The sequence below is a fragment of the Otolemur garnettii genome, unplaced genomic scaffold, assembly GCF_000181295.1.
Source record: "Otolemur garnettii isolate 467f Iridium unplaced genomic scaffold, OtoGar3 scaffold00081, whole genome shotgun sequence".
Taxonomy (NCBI): domain Eukaryota; kingdom Metazoa; phylum Chordata; class Mammalia; order Primates; family Galagidae; genus Otolemur; species Otolemur garnettii.
In genome coordinates this window covers 7097121-7109074 of record NW_003852476.1, presented here as the reverse complement: position 1 = coordinate 7109074, position 11954 = coordinate 7097121, and the positions used below count along the sequence as shown (strand labels likewise).

Sequence of the window (11954 nt, the reverse complement as noted above, 5' to 3'; positions counted from 1 at the left end):
GGTAGAGTCCACAGAGCGAGCCTAAACAGCGTCTCCCGGTCTCAGTTTTCCATGGTAAAATGCCAGTAGTTTATTGGTTAACTCAGACAAGTTTACATAGTTTATGTAAAAATTATTTTTTAAAAAATCAAGATAAAATTAGTCCTCCCCTTATCTATGCATGGTTTATTGGAAAAAAGTAAATGCCCTATGAGATAATAACCAGTTTGAAATAAACACATTTTTTAAAAAAAATCATAGTCACTAATACCATGAGTTTCTAAGACAGTCCTCTACATATGAATGGATCGATCAGAGAGTTCAGTTAATGTCATCAAATAAACCAGACTTTCCCATCTGTTACTGGTCATCACCCAGGAGTTCTTGCTTTGCGTAGTGTTACAACTTCACACTTTTTTGATAATTTTCTTCTGTCCTTCTCTTTTCTAGCCCAAAGTATGTGCATTTCTGCCCTCAACTAATTTCCAAATGCAGCATTTTTTACATTGCACCTATTAATACCCATGTCTGTTTCATATAGACACGGTCCCGAACCAAGCCGAACGTTCAGTAAACTATTACAGATGTTAATTCTAGTTTTAAATTATATGATAGTGTAATTATCCTACCAAATTTGGGATCTTTCAGTTAATATCTCCACTGGTTTAGAAATCCATATATTAAAAGAAGAGGTCTGAGAAATGGAGTCTATTAGAAGCAGTGAAATAAAATGTTTGCCCTTAAATTAATTTTTAAATATTTATATCTGTATTTCAAAACTATCTCCCCATTTACACTAAATTGTCTTTAGAAATTTATCTCAATTACACTTTTTCAGTTTCTTCTAAAGCATTTCTTCCTTATTTTGATTGTGCAATTAAATGTAAGCGCCACACGTTTATCAATCACATATTTTATCAATTATATATCTATGTGATCTTTGACAACTTTGGCTAATTAGGATGCCAATATTCTGTGTACCAAATGCATCCGTCATTCATGAGAGGAACCAAGTATTGAATCAAAACTAAAAACAAGATTCTCTTAAAGAGAAGGGCTTCTTGGTTATAGGTTGGCCTTCAACAAGGGAAGATATTATGTTGATACGTCAATATATTTAAATTTGCAAAGGTATGTAATTACTAAAGGTCTGCAATATCTCCATGTAAAGCAGTGCCCTTGGTTATCATTATCATGGATAAAGTGCCAATAAACACATCAGTAAGCAAATCATCCCCAACCCTCCAGCAATGTTCTTCCGCGTTCTGTGCAACCCTTACTATAGATTCTTAGCTTCAGGATCACAGTCTTCCTAACACTCATCTTTGCATCTTTGGTATTTTCTGAAATACACCTTTGGCACCTAGATTTTCCAATCTGTTATACCATTAATGACAATTCCTTAAATGATATGCTCCAAAGGACAAAACTCCAGACATTGGAATAAGACATCTCACTCAAGCCTCAGAGGACGTTATGAACCACTTCAAACAATTGCATGAATCTTTCCGATGTGTTATATAATGCCTTTCAAATTGTAAAATACGGGGACTTATCTAAACCTCACCATCGAAGGCATTCTGAAGCATTTTGCAAATAGTGAATTATCAACTATTGTACAAAAATCAGTGCAAAGTTTCATTGAAGCAGCCTGAAACACAGTCTTAGCTGGATGAAGACATAAATCATCATTAGAATTTCTGTTACCCTTGCCAATTTTTGCAGAAAAGATTTTTAAAAATTATCAACCCCTTAAAGACAAATTTTACCTGCCTACACTTTTCCTGAGCTTCACAACCTATAAAAAAATGACATCATGAATACACTTTACACTCCTAAAGGCCCAGCACAAATTTTAACCAAGAACTTAGAGATAAGCCCATCTGCAAGGCTATTTTATTAAATTTCACTTTTAAAGAGAAAACTATATCAAGACCAAAAAGAAAAAATAGAAGGAGTAAAAGGGATGAGCGTGGAGTAATCTGGTTGTTACATTCAGCAGTAAAGTTGCTGTGTGAGTTTGCTCCATCTAGAATTGTCACTAATGATAAAAGAAGAATGGTGTCAAACAATTATTTGGCACGATGCTTGACAAGGTAAAACGTTTCAAAAAAAGTAAACTCTTTTCTCTGGTCATTTACAGAAAATTAAATTCTGTCTGTCCTTAATCCTCAGGGACATGACCTTATCAATTTTTGTGTTACTTTTTGTTACTTTCCACTTAAGAGTGGCAGAATTTCATAATAGGGGACTTAACAGAAAAAATTTAATCTGTATAACAGCTGTGTTCCTCCCTACACATCTCATCTTTAAAAAAGAAAAAAAAAAGCTTTGCTTCTAAAGCACTAATTTACCATTTTATAACATGTGGACAAAGCTTCGATTCAATTTGATGATACAAGGACTGCTGAGTGATAACCATGGTTCTCTCCAATCAGTTCAGCATGCATCTGGTCTTTGATGTCAAGTGCACCTGTAATTAGTGCCTTAAATTAACAGCTTCACTATAAACAGTTCAGGCATTTAGAAACAAAGTATCAATGGAACAGTTACTTTAATTCATTTTATAAATAAGCAACTGAGAATTTTGCTCCAAGTGGCCACCAGTGTAGCCCATCCCGTAAATGGCATTCTCCGAAGCATAAGGCACAATATGATAGGAATGCAGCTCTTCGTAATAAAGAGACTGAGAACAGCATTCCTGCACCATAAACTTCAGCCGTTTTCTTGTATCAGAATAAGCAGTCTGATAAGAGGGAGCTTCTTTAAAGTAATCATAGCTCTCTTTCTCCGTCTCTAGATGTATCTTCCTCAGCAAATTGTTAATTAACACAGACCTTCTTAAGTAGGTTTCTGGGTCTTCAAGAAACCTGAGCTTCTCCAGGGAAAGTTTGAGAATGCAAGTCCTGTCCTCAGGTAATATCAGGTGCTGAAAAGCAAACATAATCATTAAATCTACATTGAGGAGGGAAAAAAAGAAAACTAGAGCTTTTTACTATTGATGGCATGCATAAAAGTGAAAAAATAACAACAAGTAAACTCTTACTTTTGGAAAATACCCATGGTAATCTTGATGTAAATCTTCTTCTTCTGCATATTTTCTCTTAAAATAGGCTACTTTCGACGTTGTTGATGTATGTGATAATACTTTTGTTGGATAAGCTAAACAGATAAGATAATTGGAGAAAAGTCAGATTTTATTGTGGCACAGAGTATTTTATAACATAAATTCTGCTTGTAAAAATAAACTAGTGACCAGAAATTGTTATCCTCTCTTTGCTAAGCAATATCACACTTTTCTCATGACCAAAAAAAGCCTCCAGGCAGGAAAAAGTGGCCATTCAGACCCCAAAATAGATTTTCTAGATCGGATATGTATGTTCATTTTCTTGTGAAGTCCCCTAGAAATCAAATATCAATACTGTATTTAATTTCATACCATTTAATGTCAAAACACACCCAAATTTATAATTAACAAAATATAAAGAGAGGAGATAACTTTATATCATTATTTTAGCTAAAATGCCTACTATAGAGAGGAAATTTAATGTTGTTGTGTTAATAAAATGGGGTATAAAATAGTTGATATCCCAATTACACTTGAAAGAAGTAGTTATATATCTGTAGATAAAACATCATAATATAATTATAACGGTCCTCACATATGGCTTAGAGGAGGTTAATCATAAGTAAATGAAAGATTGAGATAAAGTTCTGACTAGAAAACTTTATATTGGTATGGTATCTGAAACTAAAGACTTTTTCTCCTTTAAAACACTATTGGTGTTGAGGATTCTGATTTGTTTAAGGAAGACAAACGTTCTGAAAACACATTTTTCAGAAAAGAAATGGTTTGGTTTAAGGGGATCTCCTAGGATTTCCACTAGGTGGCGATCACATCACAACAAGTAGGTAAAATCCACCTTCAAAGCTCAGTGAATGAGTTTAGAGAGCAAATTGAGTCCAGTTCAGTTCAGTATTCATTCAACTTCAGCTCCCAGACCAGGAAGAAAGTTCACATTTAAAGATAATTTTTTTCTACCCTTAATCCATGCCCTCAAATATTTCTATGTGTTGAAACCATTTAATTCACGAAATAATGAGCAGTGTACTAATGAGTTCATAAATAAATTTAAGGTAAGACATTTAACATCCTCTAAAATCCTAACATTTTTAAAGCTCAAATGTTAAAAATATGTTCAAGAACTTGCCTTTTGTGGCTTTTCCTCCAACTCAGTGACATCTGAGCTACAAAATTTTCCTAAACTTCTGCCTCACTGTGGATTATAAACCCAATAAAGCCTTACATCGGAGTTGGTATGTATTGTTAAAGGAATCAAGAACTTTAAATCAGTGATGTGTCTGACCTAACGGAGACTAGCCATGCATGACGTGAGGGGCCTGTAATCTCAGCTACTCAAGAGACTGAGGCTGGAGAATCATGTGAGTCCAGGAGATCAAGACCAGCCTCGGCAACAAAGTAAGACCCTGTCTCTAAATAAATAATGAAAAAGAGACTAATATCTAACAATAATTCACAAATTAGTTGAAGCAAAGACAGTGGTTGTTGCTATACACTAACTCCAAATTCAATGAGCAAACTCAGCTTACATAGAAAATTGAACAGAAAACGAAAGAAGTATCACTGAACCCAGTTTCCTCAGGGGACATATTTTTCTGTGAACTGCATTGTTAGACACATAGAGGTTCCGCTTTGGGTTGTCCCATGTGATAATTATTTTTTCTTCTTTTTAAACTCTTTGACTGATGTAATCATGGTTTTCAAATGTTAGTAAGTGTCAGAATCACCGGGAGGCCTGTTGAAACACTAATTGGGTCCCTTCCCCAGAGTTTATAATTCAGTCAGTCTAGGCTAGAAGCAGAAAAGGTGAATTTCTTTCTCTCTCGCTCTCTCTCTCGCTCTCTCTCTTTCTTTCTTTCTTGACAGAGTCTCACTTGATCACCCTGGGTCAATGCCATGGCATCATAGCTCACAGCAACCTCAAACTCTTAGGTTCAAGAGATCCTCTTGCCTCAGCCTCCTGAGTAGGAGTAGCTGGGAGTACAGGCACCTGCCACAACACCCAGCTATTTTTAGAGACAGGGTCTCCCTCTGGCTCAGGCTGGTCTGGAACTAGTAAGCTCAGGCAATCCACCCGCCTTGGCCACCCAGAGTGCTGGGATTACAGGTGTGAGCCACCGCGCCTGGCAAGAAGGTGCATTTCTAAGGAATCCAGGTGATGCCGTGCTGCCGGTCAGGGACTGCCTCTTGAGAGTGTCCGTGCAGCAGGAGGCGGCAGGTGTAGCACAAGACTCCCGCTGCGGTACACAGACCCTCAGTTCATCAGCTGACTGCTGCACATCCGAATGCCAAGTAATCGGCCAGATTGTTGCTGCTGCCACTGCTTCCTCCACAGGCTTAGCTGCCTCAGCCTCAAGAACAAAGCCAGACTGCGTTTTAACTAAACTGTGAAGAATGAAGAAACTTTTCAACCTGAACTCCTGGGTTCACATCAAAAAGCATCAGAGGCTGTTATTAGCATTATAGGTAGGCAGGCCCCCCAATTTTTTTTAACAAGGTCCATTGAATTACCGCTGGGTAGGAGAGAGTGAGGAAAGACTTGGAAATGAGAAGAGTAACTTCATCATAAGCAAACATGATTTTCTTACATGTATCTTCTTAAATTGCTCATTTTGTCCTCCAAAGTAATGTGATGTCTACAGCATTCGTGACAATTAGGCACCTTTTAATGGATGATACGAGGAAGAAGCAAATGTCACACACTTACTGTTCCAACCCCAGCTGAACCTCCAGGGATGTTATTTACATCTAACAGATGGAGACAAAACAATTATATCAAATGACTCCCAGGCTCATAAAGATTCTGCCAGGCTATATTCAAACAGAGACTATCTCAGATCCTGAAAATACAGAGAAAATTCTGAGGTGTTCTAGATTTGAGACTTGGCTTCTCTTGAAGCAGCACACTTAGCCACTTGGTTTATCGCTCTTAAAAACCACCCCCATGGGTTGTTGAAATTCTGACAAAGCCTTCACAGCTGGCATCAGTTTGACAATTACCTCCTCGCAAGCTGTTTAGCTATTTGCAACATTTTTGGCATCAAATTGTGGAGGATGGTTTTAGCCACTTTTAGGCTAAAATATATAGCAAACATAAGTTCCTACATCTGTTTTCTTGGCTGGATTAGACCTCAAAAACTTCAGAGCTGGAAACTCTTCATTGGTCACCTGATTCAGGATTCTCAGAGTCCAGATGAGAACATGGCAGCCTGAAAGAGTTCAGTGATTTAAAGTGTGACATGTCCCTGAGAGTTGGGGCTTTGAAGTCAGATAGAATTGGACTTGAACTCCAGATCTGCTGCTCCTCAGTGTGTGACTTTGAGCCAATTACATAAGCTCTCTGCAAATCTCATTTGTAGAGTAGGGATAGAAATAATACTGGCTCATAAGATCACTGAAATAATTCAGGGAAAGTGGCTGGCACTGTGCCTGGCATATATAAGCATTAAATCGAATCCTAGCTCTTATCCGTGCCAACACAGGCACAGAGCTATCCCACAGAAGCAAAGCCCAGGTTGACCAGCTAGCTCTGACCTAAAGACTCTACCACTCTACCTCCTTGAGATTCTAGATTGTAATTTGATAGTTTTAAAAACTGCAAGAAAATATTACAAATGGTCAGATTGAAAATTAATAGCACAGAGTCTATCAAAGCTCCAAGAAAGTGTTCCTGTTCTTTTGCACCTGGTCATACATTTTAGGTGAAGGAAATGTAAATTGGTTTTGAATCATCCAGATAATCATTCAAATAATCAATTAAAGTGGATCTGCATATCCAGAGGAGTTTGTCTGTTATAATCCAGTAAACCTGCGCAAATCTGTTATCATTCTCCTTAAACTAAAAAGCCAAACTCAACCTAGCCTGTCATTCAAATAAAGCTGATGAAATACAAGAAAAAGTTAAGTGACCTTCTGTCTTCATACTCCGTGTCCTGACTCTGAGAACAGTATATAAATCATAAAACTGAATTAGTCTGAGCCTAAATTTATCTCTGATGGTGAAATGGCTAATGCTGGCTCACATACTCAAACTGTTTTTAATGCTATAACCCAGGGGCACATAAAATACCTGTGCCAGGCTCAGGGCATCTCATAGTGTAGAAGTGCAATAACCAACCAATTAGAAGTCACAGAAGCGAATGATCATCCCTGTCATTGGAGTTCTGGCAGTCCAGTTCATACTTATTTCTTTAAATAAATGTTTAAACTGTAATTACAAATGATTGCTCAAATGCTCTTCCTTACTGTTCTGCTTCTCCTTCCAGACAACTAAAATACGATTATTATACAAGTGATTTCATTTGGTACACGGCCCAGGGACAGTGCATTAAGGAAACATCATCCACAAATTAATTTACAAACACATTGAGAGAACCACAGGAAGAGAAGAACTTCTGCCCTGGTAATCCGTTCTTCGTCCAAGACTTGGTGAAACGTAATGAATAAAATGTCTCTTAATTTCCCACGGTTTTTATTCCTCCCCCCCACACACACACAACATTTTAATCCACACATTGAGAACACAGAAACTGTCCTAATGGATGTGTGTATCCCAGCCGCAGACTGAAGGGGCAGCGCCCAGTCCCTGGGGAGAAAACACCTGCGGCTCTATCCTAGATCAGCAACTGACCTGTGTTACAGACGATCGCTCCCTCATTTCTCCTTGTGTGCTGTTGGCCTGACCTGAGCCTTCATCAGCACAGCGTCCCTATCTGTCTAAAGAGTGCCTTGCTGGTGACAAAGCTACAGAATGTGCTTCCTAGAGGCCACGTTGGTTTAGAAAGACTTGTCCCTCTGCCCCTGTTAGCCACTTTCTGTGGTCTTGCTGAATGGCTTAACAGAACCGTCAGCATAACTGTCTCATTACGCCTGACAGCACCAGTTCAAATACCAGCTCTGCAGTTTATTTGCTTTAATCTCAGAGAGCCTAAGTTTCCTCATCTATTAAATGCGGGAACAACAACCAACTCCTTGTATGTGAATTAGAAGAGATGATGCTGTAGGGAGGGGAGCTCAGCGCAGTGAAGACACCTGCCCTCACGGGTTTATTGCTGCAGTATTCGTGATAGCCAAGCTTTGGAATCCACATATGTGTCCATCAGCAGATGAATGGATAAAGGAATCCTGGTGCATGTACATAGTGGAATATTATATACATATAGCCACAAGGAAAGAATGAAATCCTGCCATGTGCAACAACATGGATGAAACTGGTGAACATTATATTAATCGAAATAAGCCAACTACGAAAAGACAAATTTCTCCTATTCTCCTGTTCTCATGCATATAGCTCAATACTAAAAACAGCTGGTCTCGTGGGAGACAGGATGGCACGAACGTTATTTGATCACACAACAAAGTGACCATAATCAACACTAAGTTAGGGCACACTTTAAAATAAGCAAAAGAAAGGAACTGAAATGTATGGGAATTTGCACTGGAGTTGGGTGACTCTCTGCCCTCCCACATATGGAGGCCTGGAGTTTCCCTAGTGGTGAAGTCAGCTCCATTCACAGGGTACCTTTCTCCCAAAGAGCTGTAGGTGCTGCATTAAACTGCATTGCCCTGAAGCTCTAGTGGTCCACTTAAGCCAGTACTGGTCTTATCCCTCACTGCATATGCAGAAAGAGACCGTGAAGCAGTAAAACAAGTAGCCCAGGGGGACAGAATCGACCCTGCAGGCTCAGGGGTCCTGACTCCCCTTACAGGATTCCCAACTTTTCTTGATGTTCCTAACCCATGCTTCCTTTGTTTTAAGGAATAAAACATACCCTGATATACACCTGCTCAGGAAATTTCCCGCCCTCAAACTAACACCTCCTTTCCTCCCAAGCACCACTGATAGTTAGAAACTCTTCTTTTTCTACCAAGAAGGCTTTTTGTTGCACTTTGCCTCTTGCAATTTGTTTCCTAGATATAAGACTGGATTACAACACTGAACAAACACTAGTAAATCCTTCGTGGCTTTGATTAATAACTTCACACCATCTCCACTGAGAATTATTACCACAAACTGAATGGCTCTTGTTATTTGCCCATTTGTATAAATTAAATTAGGAAAAAATATATAAAAATGATTGCATTAGATTTAAAGGGGGAAACACTAATGTATTTTCTAGATTTCTGAAGCTTATGGCTTTGATAAACAGAGCAACCTAAACTAACCATTCCTTGGTGTTACAGCCATCATTGGGGTGTCAGTGTTTGGGGGGCTAAAGCCACTGTCACGAGTAGGGAGCCCAGGAGTGGAGGGAAGGCCCTCATCCTCTTGATAAGTTTTCAACATCTCTCTGTTTCAAGGCATGTTGTAAATTCCACGAAGGTTATATGATATAAAACTGAACAAAGAAATTTCACATACACCTCACAACTTTCAAATAGAGAATGTGAGACAAGAAGCCTCAAATCAGAACTTGGTTTCAGTTTTGATAATCTGTGTGTACAGGAGAGCTGGTATCCTAATTGATGAGGGTGACTAGATTCTTAAATACAAACTGGTGGAATTTTCTTTTGCTCTCAAATTTTGGATCCACCAATTTCCCTAGAATTAAATGTTTATATTGTAATAATGCCATTTTTTAATTTCAGGTTATATGAGGGTACATATGATTAGGTGACATTATTTGTGTCTCATAGTGGAGATTGCATATGGCATAACGATACCATTTGATTTATTGTTCATTTATTTAAAGCCAAATATCATGATAGCAATTTCTGATGACTTTTTAGACAGGTATGTTATCAAAATCGTGAGTATCTATTCTGCACATTACACATTTAGGATAGAATCAAAATTTAAGAAGCCCTTTCATTTAGCCTTTTTGATTATGACCATGGCCTCAGTGGAAGGACAGACCAGTTCACGTGAATCAAAGGGCACTGGGTACTTTTCAACTTTTATGTATATTACATAAGAGAGAGGGTATAGATAAGTTACTGATACACATGACTTATGCATATACATGAACCAATAATTGTGGCTGCTTTACCCAAACTTTCCTCAGGTTGACAGCATGAATAGAGCTCTGCACACGTATCACGGCAGAGACATGTATACTGAGTCTTACTGGTCTCTTCAGATTTGTTTCTTACCATAAAAAGCAGTCACTGTGCTGGAGGAAGAAGAAGGGGTGGGTGGTGATAAAAGCTAACAAAACCAATAATTTTGATCAGTTAAATACTTATCTTTAAAGCATAAAATTATTAAACTATAGCTATTTCAATAAATGACTACAGAGATCAATCATCTTAAAGACTCATGATATTCATAATCTATAGACCAGAAAAATGTCCAAATAGGTTTCTGAACAGAAGTTTTCAATCATTTATTTTTATGAAGGGAGCAAAGGAACGGGATGCAATGTCACATGGCATATTTTCGTGAATTTGATTGTAATTTGCAAGGCTGGTTCCCTACAGGAATGACACACAGATCGGTCAGTACCTGTGGAAGTTACAGGATGCTGGAGAGTCGAACACTCATTCAAGGACTATGTTCAGTTTTGAGTTTAAAACGTTCAGCCCTCCTCAGTTCCTATCATCATGACTTTAATGAAAATTAAATTTAAAACATCACTGTATGTTTTTATTTTTTATTTTTTTTGCAACTTGGAGAGCTCTCTTCACTTCCTTCATTCAGACACATGGGTGTACTCAGCCTTCCACTTGACCTCCTAACGCAGCCCACCCTAATCACAAGTGTCTCAGAGAAGAAAATCTCCCAGCCCACAAATGTCCTTTTTACAGAAAACCTCTATTGACTTCTCCCAGCAACCATCTCTATAAACAAGCCCTTACATCAATCTTGCCACATCAGCATGTATTTGTCTGGATACATATTTAAACAGGCATTTGTTGTAAGCTAGTGATTACCTGGTGATGCTGAAATCAACCTGAAAAGTGTCTCTCTAGAACAGCTTCAGAAAATCGGGTGAGAGTGCCCCTTCGCCCAGCAAGCATTTCTCACAGCCTCAGGCTCATGAATGGTCACCTGAGATCTAGAAACAAGGAGACAGACACAAACAAGAGAGTGAGGACTGTAGTGGCCTAGCACGATGGCCCCGTGGGGAGAAGCATGCATCAGGAAGATGCCATCTGAGATGTCCCAGCACTTAGCCAGGTGACCCTCCAACACACACAATCACGTCAGCGCCTCCAGCTCTCAGTCTACACACGAGAAATCTGAACTATCCCAAGAAATTTGGAAATACCTGAATAACTGATCTCACTGGTTTGGGGAGATTATTTTTGGAAGATTATCAGGAGGCTGATGTAAGAAAATCAGAGTCGGTTACTCCTCACTTCTCATGCCAGATCTGGTGTAATTTCAGGAAGCATTCAAGTAACACACCAGCAGTTACGGCAAAACAAACTAATTCGGTCCTTCTCGGGAATACACGTTCATTCTCACAAGATTTGAAATTGCCCAAAGCTACTTTTTCCCTGAAGACGGTTCTCCTGTGAAGGGCTGTGTGGAACTGCACCTCTCTGCACGGATGTGAGCCTGCAGATCGCATCAGCTTCTATATTTAGAGATGAGCTTTCCAGAGCAAGGCAGGCAACCGTTCAGGAGGATCCCATCGAAAGAGGGGTGCGTTACTATGGTTACTCTGGGGGTAACAGTGAGCTGCTGCTCCTCGCCACACGGCCCCTCCAGGAGCGGCCCTACCGGGAACGCTGCCCTCAGAGCGTGCGACTCGGTTCCCGAGACGACACTATGTCATGTCAGCGTTAACCACAGGCTTTTCCTCTCTACCGACGCTCGCTGCTTCCAGCTGTCGGCCGCACACAGGCAGCGGAGTCAAAGGAAAAACAAGGCAGATCGAAAACTTCCCGACACTCACCCCACAGCGATGAGTCAGGGGCATCCTGGAGAACCAGTCCCGAGATTTAC

At 39.3% G+C, this 11954-nt stretch overlaps 1 long non-coding RNA gene across 1 annotated transcript; it reads right to left on the bottom strand.

The window, feature by feature from the left end:
• Positions 1–2516: 2516 nt before the first annotated feature.
• LOC100941681 lies at positions 2517–11069 on the bottom strand. The gene is made up of 3 exons (XR_001161483.1): positions 10934–11069; positions 3026–3141; positions 2517–2908 (listed from the first exon to the last, which is right to left on the bottom strand). It is a non-coding gene; the product is annotated as an uncharacterized LOC100941681 (long non-coding RNA).
• Positions 11070–11954: the final 885 nt, after the last annotated feature.